At 35.8% G+C, this 15,691-nt stretch overlaps 1 non-coding gene across 1 annotated transcript; it reads right to left on the reverse strand.

The window, feature by feature from the left end:
- Positions 1-9,257: 9,257 nt before the first annotated feature.
- LOC113619314 (U6 spliceosomal RNA) lies at positions 9,258-9,364 on the reverse strand. The gene has a single exon (XR_003432347.1). It is a non-coding gene; the product is annotated as a U6 spliceosomal RNA (small nuclear RNA).
- Between the last annotated feature and the right edge of the window lie 6,327 nt (positions 9,365-15,691).

Genomic DNA, 15,691 nt, shown 5'->3' on the forward strand with positions numbered 1-15,691 from the left:
TTACATTTGGTAGTGTATGTATGTCAATGCTACTGTCCCACTTCGTCCCAGCTTAGCCTTCCAGTGTCCTCAAGTCCATTCTCTACATCTGCGTTTTTAATCCTGTCCTAATGCTGGTTCATCAGAACCACTTTTTGTTTAATTCCATATATATGTGTGAGCATAGAGTATTTGTTTTTCTCTTTCTGACCTACATCACTCTGTATGACAGACACTAGGTTCATCCACCTCACTACAAATAACTCAGTTTCATTTCTTCTTATGGTTGACTAATATTCCATTGTATATATGTGTCACATCTTCTTTATCCATTCATCTGTCAATGGACACTTAGGTTGCTTCCATGTCCTGGCTATTGTAAATAGAGCTGCAATGAACATTGTGGTACATGACTCTTTTTGAATTGTGGTTTTCTCAGGGTATATGCCCAACAGTAGGATTGCTGGGTCATATGATAGTTCTATTTTTAGTTTTTTAAGGAAGCTCCATACTGTTCTCCATAGTAGCTGTATCAACTAACATTCCCACCAACAATGCAAGAGGGTTCCCTTTTCTCCACACCCTTTCCAGCATTTATTGTTTGTAGATTTTTCAATGATGGCCATTCTGACAGGTGTGAGGTGATACCTCATTGTACTTTTGATTTGCATTTTTCTAATGATGAGTGATGTTGAGCATCTTTTCATGTGCCTCTTGGCAATCTGTATGTCTTCTCTGGAGAAATGTCTATTTAGGTCTTCCACCCATTTTTGGATTGGGTTGTTTCTTTTTTAATATTGAGCTGCATGAGCTGCTTGTAAATTTTGGAGATTAATCCTTTGTCAGTTGCTTTGTTTGCAAATATTTTCTCCCATTCTGAGGGTTGTCTTTTAGTCTTGTTTATGGTTTCCTTTGCTGTGCAAAATCTTTTACATTTTAATGGGTCCCATTTGTATATTTTTGTTTTTATTTCCATTATTCTAGGAGTTGGGTCAAAAAGGATCTTGCTGTGATTTATGTCAAGGAGTATTCTTTCTAAGTTTTCCTCTAAGAGTTTTATAGCATCTGGCCTTAACATTTAGGTATTTAATCCATTCTGAGTTTATTTTTCTGTGTGGTGTTAGGAAGTGTTCTATTTTCATTCTTTTACATGTAGCTGTCCAGTTTTCACAGCACCACTTATTGAAGAGGCTGTCTTTTCTCCCTTGTATATTCTTTCCTCCTTTAGCAAAATAAGGTGACCATATGTGCTTGGGTTTATGTCTGGGCTTTCAATCCTGTTCCATTGATCTATATTTCTCTTTCTGTGCAAGTAACATACTGTTGATTGCTGTAGCTTAGTAGTATAGTCTGAAGTCATGGAGCCTGATTCCTGCAGCTCCGTGTTTCTTTCTCAAGATTGCTTTGGCTATTCGGGGTCTTTTGTGTTTCCATACAAATTGTGAAATTTGTTTTCTAGTTCTGTGAAAAATGCCATTAGTAGTGTGATAAGGATTGCACTGAATCTGTAGATTGCTTTGGGTTGTATAATCATTTTCACAATGTAGATTCTTCCAATCCAAGAACATGGTATATCTCTCCATCTATTTGTATCATCTTTAATTTCTTTCATCAGTGTCTTATAGTTTTGTGCACACAGGTCTTTTGTCTCCTTAGGTAGGTTTATTCCTAGGTATTTTATTATTTTTGTTGCAATGGTAAATGGGAGTGTTTCTTTAATTTCTCTTTCAGATTTTTCATCATTAATATATAGGAATGAAAGAGATTTCTGTGCATTAATTTTGTATCCTGCTACTTTACCAAATTCATTGATTAGCTCTAGTAGTGTTCTGGGAGCATTTAGGATTCTTTATGCATAGTATCATTTCATCTGCCAACAGTGACAGTTCTACTTCTTTTCCGATTTGGATTCCCTTTATTTCTTTTTCTTCTCTGATTGCTGTGGCTAAAACTTCCAAAACTATGTTGAATAAGAGTGGTGAGAGTGGGCAACCTTGTCTTGCACCTGATCTTAGTGGAAATGCTTTCAGTTTTTCACCATTGAGAATCATGTTGGCTGTGGGTTTGTCATATATGGCCTCTATTGTGATGAAGTAGGTTCCCTCTATGCCTACTTTCCGGAGAGTTTTTATCATAAATGTTGAATTTTGTCAAAAGTGTTTTCTGCATCTATTGAAATTATCATATTGTTTTTATCCTTCAATTTGTTAATATGGTGTATCACATTGATTGATTTGCATATATTAAATAATCTGCATTCCTGGGATAAACCCCACTTGATCATGGTATATGATCCTTTCAATGTGCTGTTGGATCCTGTTTGCTAGTATTTTGTTGAGAAATTTTGCATCTGTATTCATCAATGATATTGGCCAGTAGTTTTCTGTTTTCATGACATCTTTGTTGTGTTTTGGTATCAGGGTGATGTTGACCTCATAGAATGAGTTTGGCAGTGTTTCTCTCTGTGCTATATTTTGGAAGATTTTGAGAAGGAACGGTGTTAGCTCTTCTTTAAATGTTTGATAGAATTCGCCTGTGAAGCCATCTGGTCCTGGACTTTTGTTTGTTGGAAGATTGTTAATCACAGTTTCAATTTCAGTGCTTGTGATTTGTCTGTTTATATTTTCTATATCTTCCTGGTCAGTATCAGAAGGTTGTGCTTTTCTAAGAATTAGTCCATTTCTTCCAGGTTGTCCATTTTATTGGCATATCATTGCTTTTATTAATCTCTCCTGATCCTTTGTATTTCTGCAGTGTCAGTTGTTACTTCTTTTTCATTTCTAATTCTATTGAGTTGAGTCTTCTGTCTTTTCTTCTTCATGAGTCTGGCTATTGGTTTATCAATTTTGTTTATCTTCTCAAAGAAACAGCTTTTAGTTTTATTGATCTTTGCTATTGTTTTTTTCATTTCTTTTTCATTTATTTCTGATCTGATCTTTATGATTTCTTTCCTTCTGCTAACTTTGGGGGTTTTTTTGTTTTTCTTTCTCTAATTGCTTTAAGTGTATGGCTAGGTTGTTTTTTTAGAGATTTTCCTTGTATCTTGAGGTAGGTTTGTATGGCTATAAACTTCCCTCTTAGAACTGCTTTTGCTGCATCCCATAGGTTTTGGGCCATCGTGTTTTCACTGTCATTTGTTTTTAGGTATTTTTTGATTTCCTCTTTGATTTCTTCATTGATCTCTTGGTTATTTAGTAGTGTATTGTTTAGTCTCCATGTGTTTGTATTTTTTTCCTGTAATTGATATCTAGTCTCGCAGCATTGTTGTTAGGAAAGTTACTTGCTATGATTTCAATTTTCTTAAATTTATCAAGGCTTGGTTTGTGACCCAAGATATGATCTATCCTGGAGAATATTCCATGAGCACTTGAGAGGAACATGTATTCTATTTTTTTTTTTTTTGGATGGAATGTTCTATCAATATCAATTAAATTCTTATTTTTTAGTGTGTCATTTAAAGCTTGTGTTTCCTTGTTTATTTTCATTTTGGTTGATCTGTCCATTGGTGAAAGTGGGGTGTTAAAGTCCACTACTATGATTGTCTTACTGTCCATTTTGTCTTTTATGGCTGTTAGCATTTGCCTTATGTCTTGAGTTGTTCCTATGTTGGGTGCGTAAATATTTACAATTGTTATATCTTCTTCTTGGATTGAGCCCTTGATCATTATGTTGTGTCCTTCTTTTTCTCTTTTAATAATCTTTATTTTAAAGTCTATTTTGTCTGATATAAGAATTGTTACTCCAGCTTTCTTTTGATTTCCTTTTGCATGGAATATATTTTTCCATCCTCTCACTTTCAGTCTGTATGTGTCCCTAGGTCTGAAGTGGGTCTCTTGTAGACTGCATATGTATGGGTCTTATTTTTATATCCATTCAGCCAGTCTGTGTCTTTTGGTTGGAACATTTACTCCATTTACATTTAAGGTAATTATCGATATGTATGTTCCCATTACCATTTTCTTAATTGTTTGAGGTTTATTATTGTAGGTCTTTTTCTTCTCTTGTGTTTCCTGCCTAGAGAAGTTCCTTTAGTATTTGTTGTAAAGCTGGTTTGTTGGTGCTGAATTCTCTTAACTTTTGCTTGTCTGTAAAGGTTTTAATTTATCTGTAGAATCTGAAGGAGATCCTTTCTGGGTAGAGTAATCTTGGTTGTAGGTTTTTCCATTTATCATTTTAAATATGTCCTGCCACTCCCTTCTGGCTTGCAGACTTTCTGCTGAAATATCAGCTGGTAACCTTATGGGGATTCCCTTGTATGTTACATTTGTTTTTTCCTTGCTCCTTTTTTTTCCCCTTGCTGCTTTTAATATGTTTTCTTTGTGTTTAATTTTTGATAGTTTGATTAATATGTATCTTGACGTGCTTCTCCTTGGATTTATCCTGTACTGGACTCTCTGCACTTCCTGGACTTGATTGACTGTTTCCTTTCCCATGTTAGGGAAGTTTTCCAGTATAATCTCTTCATATATTTTCTCAGACCAGACCCTTTCTTTTTCTCTTCTTCTTTTAGGACACCTATAATTCGAATGTTGGTGAATTTAATATTGTCCCAGAGGTCTCTGAGACTGTCCTCAATTCTTTTCATTCTTTTTTTTTTTTTTAATTAATTAATTTATTTATGGCTGTGTTGGGTCTTCGTTTCTGTGTGAGGGCTTTCTCTAGTTGTGGCAAGTGGGGACCACTCCTCATTGCGGTGCACGGGCCTCTCATTATTGTGGCCTCTCTTGTTGCGCAGCACAGGCTCCAGACACACAGGCTCAGCAGTTCTGGCTCACGGGCCTAGTTCCTCCATGGCATGTGGGATCTTCCCGGACCAGGGCTCGAACCCGTGTCCCCTGCATTAACAGGCAGATTCTCAACCACTGTGCCACCAGGGAAGCCCCTCTTTTCATTCTTTTTTTTATAATTTTTTTAAAATTATTTTTTAGTCTTCTCTGCAGTAGTTATTTCCAATATTTTATCTTCCAGGTCACTTATCTGTTCTTTTGCCTCAGTTATTCTGATGTTGATTCCTTCTAGAGAATTTTTAATTCCATTTATTGTGTTGTTCATCATTGTTTGTTTGCTCCTTAGTTCTTCTAGGTCCTTGTTAAACATTTCTTGTATTTTCTCCATTCTATTTCCAAGATTTTCAATCATCCTTAATATCATTATTCTGAATTCTTTTTTCAGGTAGACTGCCTATTTCCTCTTCATTTGTTTGGTCTGGTGGGTTTTTACCTTGCTTCTTCATCTGCTGCATATTTCTCTGTCTTCTCATTTTGTTTATTTACTGTATTTGGGCTCTCCTTTTTGCAAGCTGCAGGTTCGTAATTCCCATTGTTTTTGGTGTCTGCCCCCAGTGGGTGAAGTTGGTCCAGTGGCTTCTGTAGGCTTCCTGGTGGAGGGGGCTGGTTCCTCTGTTCTGGTGGGTAGGGCTAGATCTTGTAATTCTGGTGGTCAGGGCATCTGGTGGTGTGTTTTGGGATGTCTGTGAACCTAGTATGATTTTAGGTTGCCTCTCTGCTAATGGGTGGCATTGTGTTCCTGTTTTGCTAATTGTTTGGCATGGGGCTTCCAGCACTGGAGTTTGCTGGCCATTGTGTGGAGCTGGGTCTTAACTTTGAGGTGGTCATCTCTGGGAGAGCTCTCACTGATTGATATTACTTGGGGCCAGGAAGTCTCTGGTTGTCCAAAGTCCTGAACTCAGCTCTCCCACCTCAGAGTCTCTGGCCTGATAACAGGCCAGAGCACCAAGGCCCTGTCAGCCACATGGCTCAGAAGAAAAGGGAGAAAAAAAGAAGGAAAAAACTAATAATAAATTTAAAATAATTAAAAAACATTATTAATATAAAAATGTTTTAAATTAGTAAAATAAATATATCATAATAAAAAAAGAAGAGAGCTACCAAACCAATAAACAAGTCCACCAATGATAACAAGCACTAAAAAGTATACTATTATAAACATAAAAATCAGTAACAAATCAGTCACAGACAGCAAACCCCAAGTCTACAGTTGCTCCCAGAATCCACCACCTCAATTTTGGGATCATTCTTTGTCTATTCAGGTATTCCACAGACGCTGGATACATCATGTTGATTGTTGGGATTTAATCCGCTGCTCCTGAGGCTGCATGGAGAAATTTCCCTTTCTCTTTTTTGTTTGCACAGCTCCTGGAGTTCAGCTTTGGTTTTAGCCCCACCTCTGCCTGTAGGTTGCCCTCAGGCCTCTGTTCCAGCTCAGACAGGACGGGTTAAACAGCAGCTGATTAGGGAGTTCTGGGTCATTCATGCTGAGGGGAGGGAGGGGTAACTGTAGTTATAATTGGAATGTGGGGCTAGCCTGCAGCGGCAGAGGCTGATGTTACATTTCAACTGCCTGAGGCCTGCCATGTGTTCTCCCAGGGAAGTTGTCCCTGGATTATGGGACCCTGGCAGTGGCGAGCTGCACAGTCTCCTGGGGCATGGTGTGGATAGTGACCTGTGCCTGCACACAGGATTCTTGGTGGCTGCAACAGCAGCATTAGAATTTCACGCCCATCTCTAGTGTCCGAGCTGATAGCCACAGCTTATGCTTGTCTCTGGATCTTGTTTAGGCGGTGCTCTGCCTTCTGTGGGCAGAAGGGGAAGGAATCCCCTTTCCTCGCACACCCTGAAACAATGGTCTCTTGCCTCTTAGGCAAGTCCAGACTTTTTCCTGGACTCCCTCCCAGCTAGCTGTGGAACACTAGCCTCCTTCAGGCTGTGTTCACGCAGCCAACCCCAGTCCTCTCCCTGGGATCTGACCTCCAAAGCACAAGCCACAGCTGTCAGCCACCACCTGCCCCAGTGGGTGTGCAGACAACTGTCTCAGGCTGGTGAATGTTGGTCGGCACTGTTCCTCTGTGAGGGAATCTCTCTGCTTTGCCCTCTGCACCCCTGTTGCTGCACTCTCCTCCATGGCTCCAAAGCTTCCCCCTGCCCAACCCCTGTCTCCACCAGTGTAGGGCCTTCCTAGTGTGTGGAAATTTTTCCTGCTTCACAGCTCCCTCCCAGAGATGCAGGTCCCATCCCTATTCTTTTGTCTCTGTTTTTTCTTTTGCCCTACCCAGGTACATGGGGATTTTCTTGCCTTTTGGGAAGGCTGAGGTCTTTTGCCAGCATTCAGTAGGTGTTCTGTAGGATTTGTTCCACATGTAGCTGCATTTTTGATGTATTTGTGGGGAGAAAGGTGATCTCCACGTCTTACCCCTGCCATCTTGAAGATCTCTAAGGGTCTTTTTTCCATAGTGATTTTTGACAGGAGTAGGGACAGCTTATTTAATGAGTCAATGTTTTAAATTAGATATATTTACTTTTTGACCACCCTCCACCCCAAATATCCCAAACTACTTAAATGGCAAGATAATTTGCATATATAGGATATTTAATAACTATACATTTTTCCACAACTAGAATTAAAAATTTGTGAAGCAGGTAACACACCTTACACATTTTAGGTATATAATGTATTCCTAAACAGATGACACAGTATTTGTCGGAACATATTTGTTAGTTGATGCACACACACCTCACACACATACACCATAAAAAATGCATTTAATTGGCTTTTATTGTGCTTCATCCATAGAAAAAATAAATAGTTATCTAAATAGCTATATTCCCCCACCCCATATTTTATAGCCCCTATGCATTCAGTAGAGGTGATGTGGCTACTTTTGGTCAATGGGTTCTAAGCAGAAGGTCTTCATCTCTGAAGTCGGAATAAAGTATAAGATAGCAAGTGTGCTACTGCCACTTTTCACCTATTATAATGAAAAAGAAGGTCACATGGTCCATATGTAATTAACAGATGGTAGAGGCTCAATCAGCCTGGGTCTGTGAATGAATGTGTGGAGAGACTGTATCCTACCTTGACCAACCTTAGCTATCTGCCAAGAGATAGAAATAAAAATTGTTGTTTGTGTGTTAAATGACAAAAATACTGTGATTGATTTGTGATTGTGGTTTAACATAGGCTTCTTGACTAATACTCCTCAAGTCTCTATATTCAGACAAAATAGAACACATGATCTTGCCATAAAAATAGAATTTGTATAAATACATTTGTTTTTTTCCTTTTGGTTATATTTTATGGTATATTCTTTTATCTTTTAATTTTTTATCAGATAATTACAGCTTGGATTATACTTTCCTTCTGTTATAACTATGTTGTATTTTTTAAAACAATTTCATATATTCATTAAGGTTTTATTGAGTAATTAGGGTAAAGGTTTAATAGGAATGACACAAGCTGAATTATAACAATATTTGCCATGAAGTTGTTGTCCATTTAGTAGCAAAAAATAATAAAGAATACAAATAGCTATGACACAAGTTTGAATTTTGTTAATAGCATAACAGACTCCCTAGATAAAGAGTTCAATCACCAGGGTAGTTTTTAAAAGTAGCATGTAGCTAGCGTTAATAAGGAGCCCCATTATGTATAAATTTCAAACACTTTCCATCAAAGTCCCTAGGAATGTCCAGATATTACCTGCCCTGCTTCTGCCCTCCTTCTGACAATTCAATTTGATTATTCACCTGTTTTTAAAAGGCAGTGAGCATGAGAGCTTCAATGATGGAGGAAGATGGCAGAGGTATTTCCTATGACATAGAGCCAATCCTCAGCAAGCGTATGCAGGAGAACACGCAGAGAATAGATGCTCTGACTTGAATTGCTTCCTAGGGGCACAAGCTATGGACCCTGTGTGATATTCAAACATAAGCGCTTAGCTTGTTGAAGACAATGAGGGGCTGCTTTTCTTGCCAAATCCTCATCAAATTTTAATAGAGCCATCAGAAGTCAATAATTAAATTCTCAACCAAGAGGAACTTTTAATAGGGGATTTACAGCTTGTATGATCTTTCTTTTTGTAGATATGCAGTCTATAGTTCACAGATCAGACACATAGCGTTCACTAAAACATTGTAGACAATTGTCATCATTTACATGGTAAAGTCAAATCTCACCCAAAATTTAAGGCCATTATTTCTGGGGGTCTCCTATAGCATATTACTCTTCAAAAACTAAACAAAACTTTTTTTTTTTTTTTTTTGTGGTATGCGGGCCTCTCACTGTTGTGGCCTCTCCCGTTGTGGCACACAGGCTCTGGACGCGCAGGCTCAGCGGCCATGGCTCACGGGCCCAGCCGCTCCGCGGCAAGTGGGATCTTTCTGGACCAGGACACGAACCTGTGTCCCCTGCATCAGCAGGCAGACTCTCAACCACTGCGCCACCAGGGAAGCCCTAAGCAAAACTTTAATTTCCCCCCAACTTAAATACCATAGTTCTTCATGAATTTGCATGTCATCCTTGCACAGGGGCCATGCTAATCTTCTCTGTGTCATTCCAATTTTAGTATATGAGCTGCTGAAGCGAGCACAAAATACCATAGTTCTGAAAGGGATATAGAATTGACCAGAGGTGAGAGTGATGAACTCTAGGACCACGTCCTGGGAATGACTTCTTTAGGCTCTGCAGGATGGCCTGGAAGACTCAAATAAAAATCCATATTGACAAATACTACAATCCAACCTCAAATAAAAATCCAAACTGACAAATAAAATAGAAATCAATATTGACTCAAATAAAATAAAAAATAAAATAAAACTCCATATTGACAAATAAAATTAAAATCCATACTGACAAATACTACAATCCACCCTCTACTGAGGAAGATGAACAGATTTAAGGCAGGAAGATGGAGGAAAAGAGGCTGAGAAAACTATCAACACAGAGATGAGATGTAAAGAACTAACCTGTGATTCAAAGATTTTAAACAACAAAAGCACAGAAATGTTTTTTCTTTAACTTTTTATTTGATATTGGAGTATGGTTGATTAACAATGTTGTGTTAGTTTCAGGTGTACAACAAAGTGATTCAGTTATACATATACATGTATCCTTTTTCAAATTCTTTTGGAAATGCTTTTTCTTTAAACAGAATAATTATGTTGATATGACATAACCTAATTGAAGCTGAGAGCTGCCCCATCTTACTCCACTTTCTAATTTCCATAATCTTTACCAACAAATAGTTGGCTCCACTAAAAGATGAGTGATAAACAGGAAAGACACAAGTCATGATCCTACATTACAAAAGAGTAAACACAGAAAGCAAAAGCATATGAAGACACTACATTCTGAGAGCACTTACCTAAAAAATTAAATAACATTTATAATAAACATAGCTTCAAGAGATCTTAATAATAAAAGAAGCTCAAAGATTAGGTGAATATGATTGAAGAATAGATTATAAAAATGTGAAAAAGATGAAGGAATCTAGCAGAAAACAATAGAGCAGAAAAGGATAACAGAAATAAACACCATATTAGAAGCAAGGGACATATAAACAAATGCAACTCAAAATCTCAGAGTGATTATGAGTGATTATCTCATAATAGATAATAAAAAATTGAAAATGTAAAATGATTAATGGCTCATTTTTGAGAAGATAAGTGATTTGGAATATGCAATACTATAAAGAAGAATAACATAAGCAAAATCGTGGCTTCTGACAAAGAACTAAATAGGGCATGAGGATTTAGGCATAACGGAAAAAATTGACCTGAAATAAATATTTTTTACAAGTTACAATTCAGTAATATCTACATAGTTCTCAAAAAACATAAAGCACTAAGTAATTGTACGCAAGGCTAAATTATCTTCAAGTACAAAGGCAACACACAAAAATTTTTATATATGCCAGAACCTCAGGAACAAAACATATTTGAGGTCCTTAGCAAAGTACAGCCAAATATTCAGCCAAATTATTGCCAAAACCTGGAAGGCAGAAGTAAGGTGTGAGCATTACATCTCTTTAAAAAAAGTGAACAAAGAAACCTACTAAACTATTTCACAGTGTTTATGAAACATGAATATTATAACCTTATCATTGTAAAAAGAATAACTCAATTAACAAAATAATGGAACTTGGCAGGAACTCCCAGCATGGTAGCTTCATCCTTTTTCACAAAGGAGAGTCAGTAGAGTATTAAGGAGCTTAAATTATTAAAATGATATCTCTAAAATTTAAATTATTCTTAACATATTTCTTAAGTTCAGCATCATGTTTTATAAACTTAGTTTGTAAAAATATGATCTGATTTTCAGTTATTTCTTCCCTATCACTTCTATTTGTTTTATTAACTCTTTAAAGAAATTAAATTTAATACATAATAGATTCAAATGACATTGATAGTATAAATCCAGTTTTATCTGGCTATCTTTTAATGTCAGTTAAACAAGATTTCATCTGAAAATAACAGAAAACCTGACTTCTGTTATAAACATATAAATAAGGTTTATTTCTCACATATAATAAAAAATTGGGAGATAGGCAGCTGCTGGACCAATGACTCAATAATGTCTTTGCCAAAGTTTGTGCAATTATTTTCTCCTTATCCTCATGGTAACAACATGTCTGTGTATTCCAAGAAAGAAGACGGAAGCAGACAAGGGGTAGAGAATGTCATCAGACTTGTACTTACATTTCACTGACCACACCTGACTTCAGGGGAGCCTGGGCAAGTGACTCATATAGACTTTCTAATGTCATTTAGAGTAGGTAAGGATAAAAGAGGCTGAGTGATCTAAGCTATGTGTCTACCACATGTTCCCTCTACGTAATCATAGAAGAGTTTCAGAAATAAAGTGTAACAATATTTTACCACAGATAATATATAGATTTTTTTAAATCTGAAATTTTATATTTTAAAAACGAAAAGAGGTATTATCAAAGGTATATCTATCTCTATCTACCCACATAGTTGAACACAATGAAAACATTCATTAATACATAATATAATTTTGCATAGATTCAGATCACATGGGTTAACCTGAGTAATGAAAAAAAAACATATAACATAAAAATAACAAGACTGATATGCCAAACATACTAAATCATGTGATAATTTTTTAAATGTTTATTTAACAGAAATATTTCCTAAGTTCCAATACCATGCTCAAAAACATTTTCCTGAAGAATTTGTAGTCATTGAAGTAATAACATTCTCTGCATCTAAGAGGAAATGACACAACATCTGTTGTGAAGTTCCAGCAATGTTATCTGTTATACCTTTGTTTTACAAACTTCTTTCAGCATGTCCATCTACACCTCCTGCTAGTCATAAATTGTCTTGGTTCAATGACATTTATAGTATTCTTACAACAAGAAATAGTTTTTGATAGAGTCATTTTTCAATCATTCTCTTACAAACAACACTGCTCTCCATGTTGTGTGGCTCAAACCAACAGTGACTGGTCATCTGCAGCCTGGCAAGTAACACACAGTCACAGTCTACACAATAAAGCAAATCCTCCTTCAGTTAGTATACTGACACTGCTTTAGAAATGGTAGATTAAAAGATTTTTTTCTTAAAGTATTTCTACATTCTGCTTCCTTTCATTGGACTTTTGGATAAATTATTTTTACTATGATTAAGAGCTTATATAGATTTAATTGAATTTTGCAACTATATATTTTAAACAAGATAAAATGAAATAGACACAATCATAGTCCTTAAATATTAAAAATGTTTGGTTAAATTATTAAAACATAATTTTAATAGTTGAGATGATTCGAGTATAGGCACTGTAATGATCAAGTGAGTGAGCAGAAGACTGAGACAAAGAACTCAGTGCAAGTGGTCAAAGCAAGTGAAAATATGAGAGAATTTAATAAGTCCAGGTGCCCTAAAATAAATTGTTGATTGAATCGACAAAGGGAAAATAGGAAAATGAAAAATAGAAGAAAATTTCTGAAAGTTACAGAAAGACAAGTATTTCCAGATAGAAAGCCTGGAGGAGGTGAGGGTGGTTGGTATATTAAGAAAGAAAGAAATATATATATAGTAAAAGTGTATCAGAACTTACAGGAAAAAGAGGAATTCATAAGAATTTTACAATGAGAGAATCAAATTATCCTCAGTATGAAGAGATTTACATAGTGCTCAGACGTTTTCTGATCAAAAGACTAGAATGATGTTTGTAAAGGTCAGAGGAAATTATATACAGTCATCCCTCAGTATCAATGGGGGTTGGGTTTCTAGAGTCCCCGCGAATACGGAAATCTGAGGCTGCTCAAGTCTCTTAACATAAAATAGCTTATACAACGAATACAGTCATCTCTTCCTATCCACAGGCTTCATCATGGGTTTCACATCCTCAGATTCAACCTATGGTTTTGACGGAGAATCTGGTGGTTCTCTACCTTCTTAGTCCCAGAGGCATGTGTGAAATTCAGCTCTCCCCTTGAGATGTTTTTAAGTCTGTGTCTTCTCTGCATCCCATATTTTTCAAACCTTGGCAAATGTTTTGAGGGGAAACTGGCCACGTTTTTGAAACAGGCTTCTACACTCATCAGAACTTGGTCTCACAAGTTATTAGGAGACTGTGTTTTATTTTAATTTTCCATTTAGAAGTTTTAACTCAGAGCCCTGGCGTCCATCGTAGTTCCAGAATTCTGAATATTACATAAGCAAACAGCCTTTTGGGGCTTCTCTAGTTTTCATCCTGTCACTCAAGAGTTTACCACTTCTCAACTACTAAGACTTGGCTGGTTTCTGTTCCCTCTTAGAGTCTTGCTGGGTCAGGCCAGATACCCAGTCTTCCTATAAGCATCTGGATATAAGAAAGTAGTGGCTGACTATTTTTACTCATAATAGGTGGATTTTCTCTTATTTCAAACTATTTAAAGACAGTTTACCATATTCTTCTTGTTTCCATTAGTACTCTATGCCTTTAAAAATAGAATTTTCCTAGATGTTGCAGAGGGACAATTAGCCTACTGTACTACATTTTACCAGAAGCAGAAGTCCTCTCTTCAGTATGTGTTAATAAATACTTTTATAGTCCAATTTATTTTAATGAAAAACATTTTTATTTTTATCTCTGAGCTTTATATTTGCAATATTGTCTTGTCCTTTTGTATTTTTATTATCAAAATATTTACTCTGTAAATGAGGGGGTGATGCTTTATCATTTCATAGTTATGGGTAAAATTGACACAATTTACCCTTTTAAATGAAGATACATCATTTCTTTCAAAAACATTTGAATCCAAATATTTTTACTCTCAAATTTAAACGTCATCAAGCTTGGACCAGTTATAAAAATTCTCTCAAAGTTATAGGAAAATTCTTTGCCTTTGTGCAAGCCTATATAAATGTAAACCAAATGCTGTGATACTTTGATAAGAAGATATGTAAAATTAACTTAAATTCAACAGTTCATAGAATATAAATATTGGTTAAACTTTGTGTGACTAATGAGATATAATGACTAGTTGAACTCTATTAAACCGTGTCAACAGTTTCCCATCTTTCAAGATTCCTTATTATTAGTTGACGCATCTATAATTCTAAGACTGCTCAAAAGAATATAGGGCTTAACATTTTATGTCTTCCACAGTGTCAGGAGGGTGATCAAGTGTTCTGATTTTCCCAGGACTGAGGTTACTTGGACTTGGGAATTTTAGTTTTAAAAGCAGAAAAGTCCTTGGCAAACGTGAACAAGTTACTCTACAAAGGACTGAGCAATTTAGACCTTCAATAATGAGCAATGCATAGAAAATAAGTTCAAAATGTTTAAGATTTATATAACATTGTAAAAATAACTCAATAATTCACCATTAATAAATATATGAATACAAAACACTCAGGAGAACAAAAGTACATAATTTTTATATAATCATATTCACGAGTCAGAATTATGTAGTTAACTAAACATTGAATTTAGAATCAAAAGATCTGCGTTTAATTTTACCATTCACGATTTGACCTTTGGCATATCCATAAACTTCTCTGAACCATACACATATCTGTTCTGTAAAGGAGGGATAATGATATATATATATATATATATATATATATATCTACCTTATGAGAGTGTTTTAAAAATCAAGTAAAATAGGGCCTGAAAACACTGAAGTGCTATACTAGTTATTTATAGACAGATATATTCAAAATTATGACAATTATCCAATATTACTTAGTAGGTAATTTATGTCATCATAGCATATGACAACATGTAGATTACTTATTCACATGTCCACTATTATCTCATCTACTGTGACTGAAATTTAATAATTTATCCAAGCACAACATTTTCTTTACATTACGAATAAACTTCCAACACAGAAATATACGTATATACACATATATTGGTATATGTATGTCCTTGTGGCCACAAGGATAGAATTGACAAAACTTGCTTTCAAATGTTTAATGATATATGTTGCATTATCACTTAAACATTTGAAAGCAAATTTTGTCAATTCTTTCCTGTGGCCACAGATTGAATAATTTCTAAATTCTCAGCTCTATTAATCACTTGTTGGTAAGCATATACAAATGGTCACAGTATGATGTGACACAGAGGAATAGTATTTTAATGGGCATTTAAGGGAATATGAGAATGCTCGATACAGTAAAAGATACTTGAATTAACATCTAGGGAAAGTAGAAACTTAGCAGGCATGTCAAGAAGACAGAACTTTGCAAGCCAAAGTTATAGCAACTGCAAATGTAAAACAACAGAAAAAGTGCACAAACAATTCAGGGAATTAGTTGTTCAGCTAAAATGGAGTACAGAGTAAACAAAGAGAAATGTCAGGACAAGAGATAGGACCACTGAAATTGGTTAGATTATATAAAGTACCCTAAGCAGGAGCAATTATAATAATTTCTAACCCCAATGACCAACACAATTT

The sequence above is a fragment of the Aethalodelphis obliquidens genome, unplaced genomic scaffold, assembly GCF_003676395.1.
Source record: "Aethalodelphis obliquidens isolate GAN/ISIS:26980383/991018 unplaced genomic scaffold, ASM367639v1 scaffold6, whole genome shotgun sequence".
NCBI lineage: Eukaryota > Metazoa > Chordata > Mammalia > Artiodactyla > Delphinidae > Aethalodelphis > Aethalodelphis obliquidens.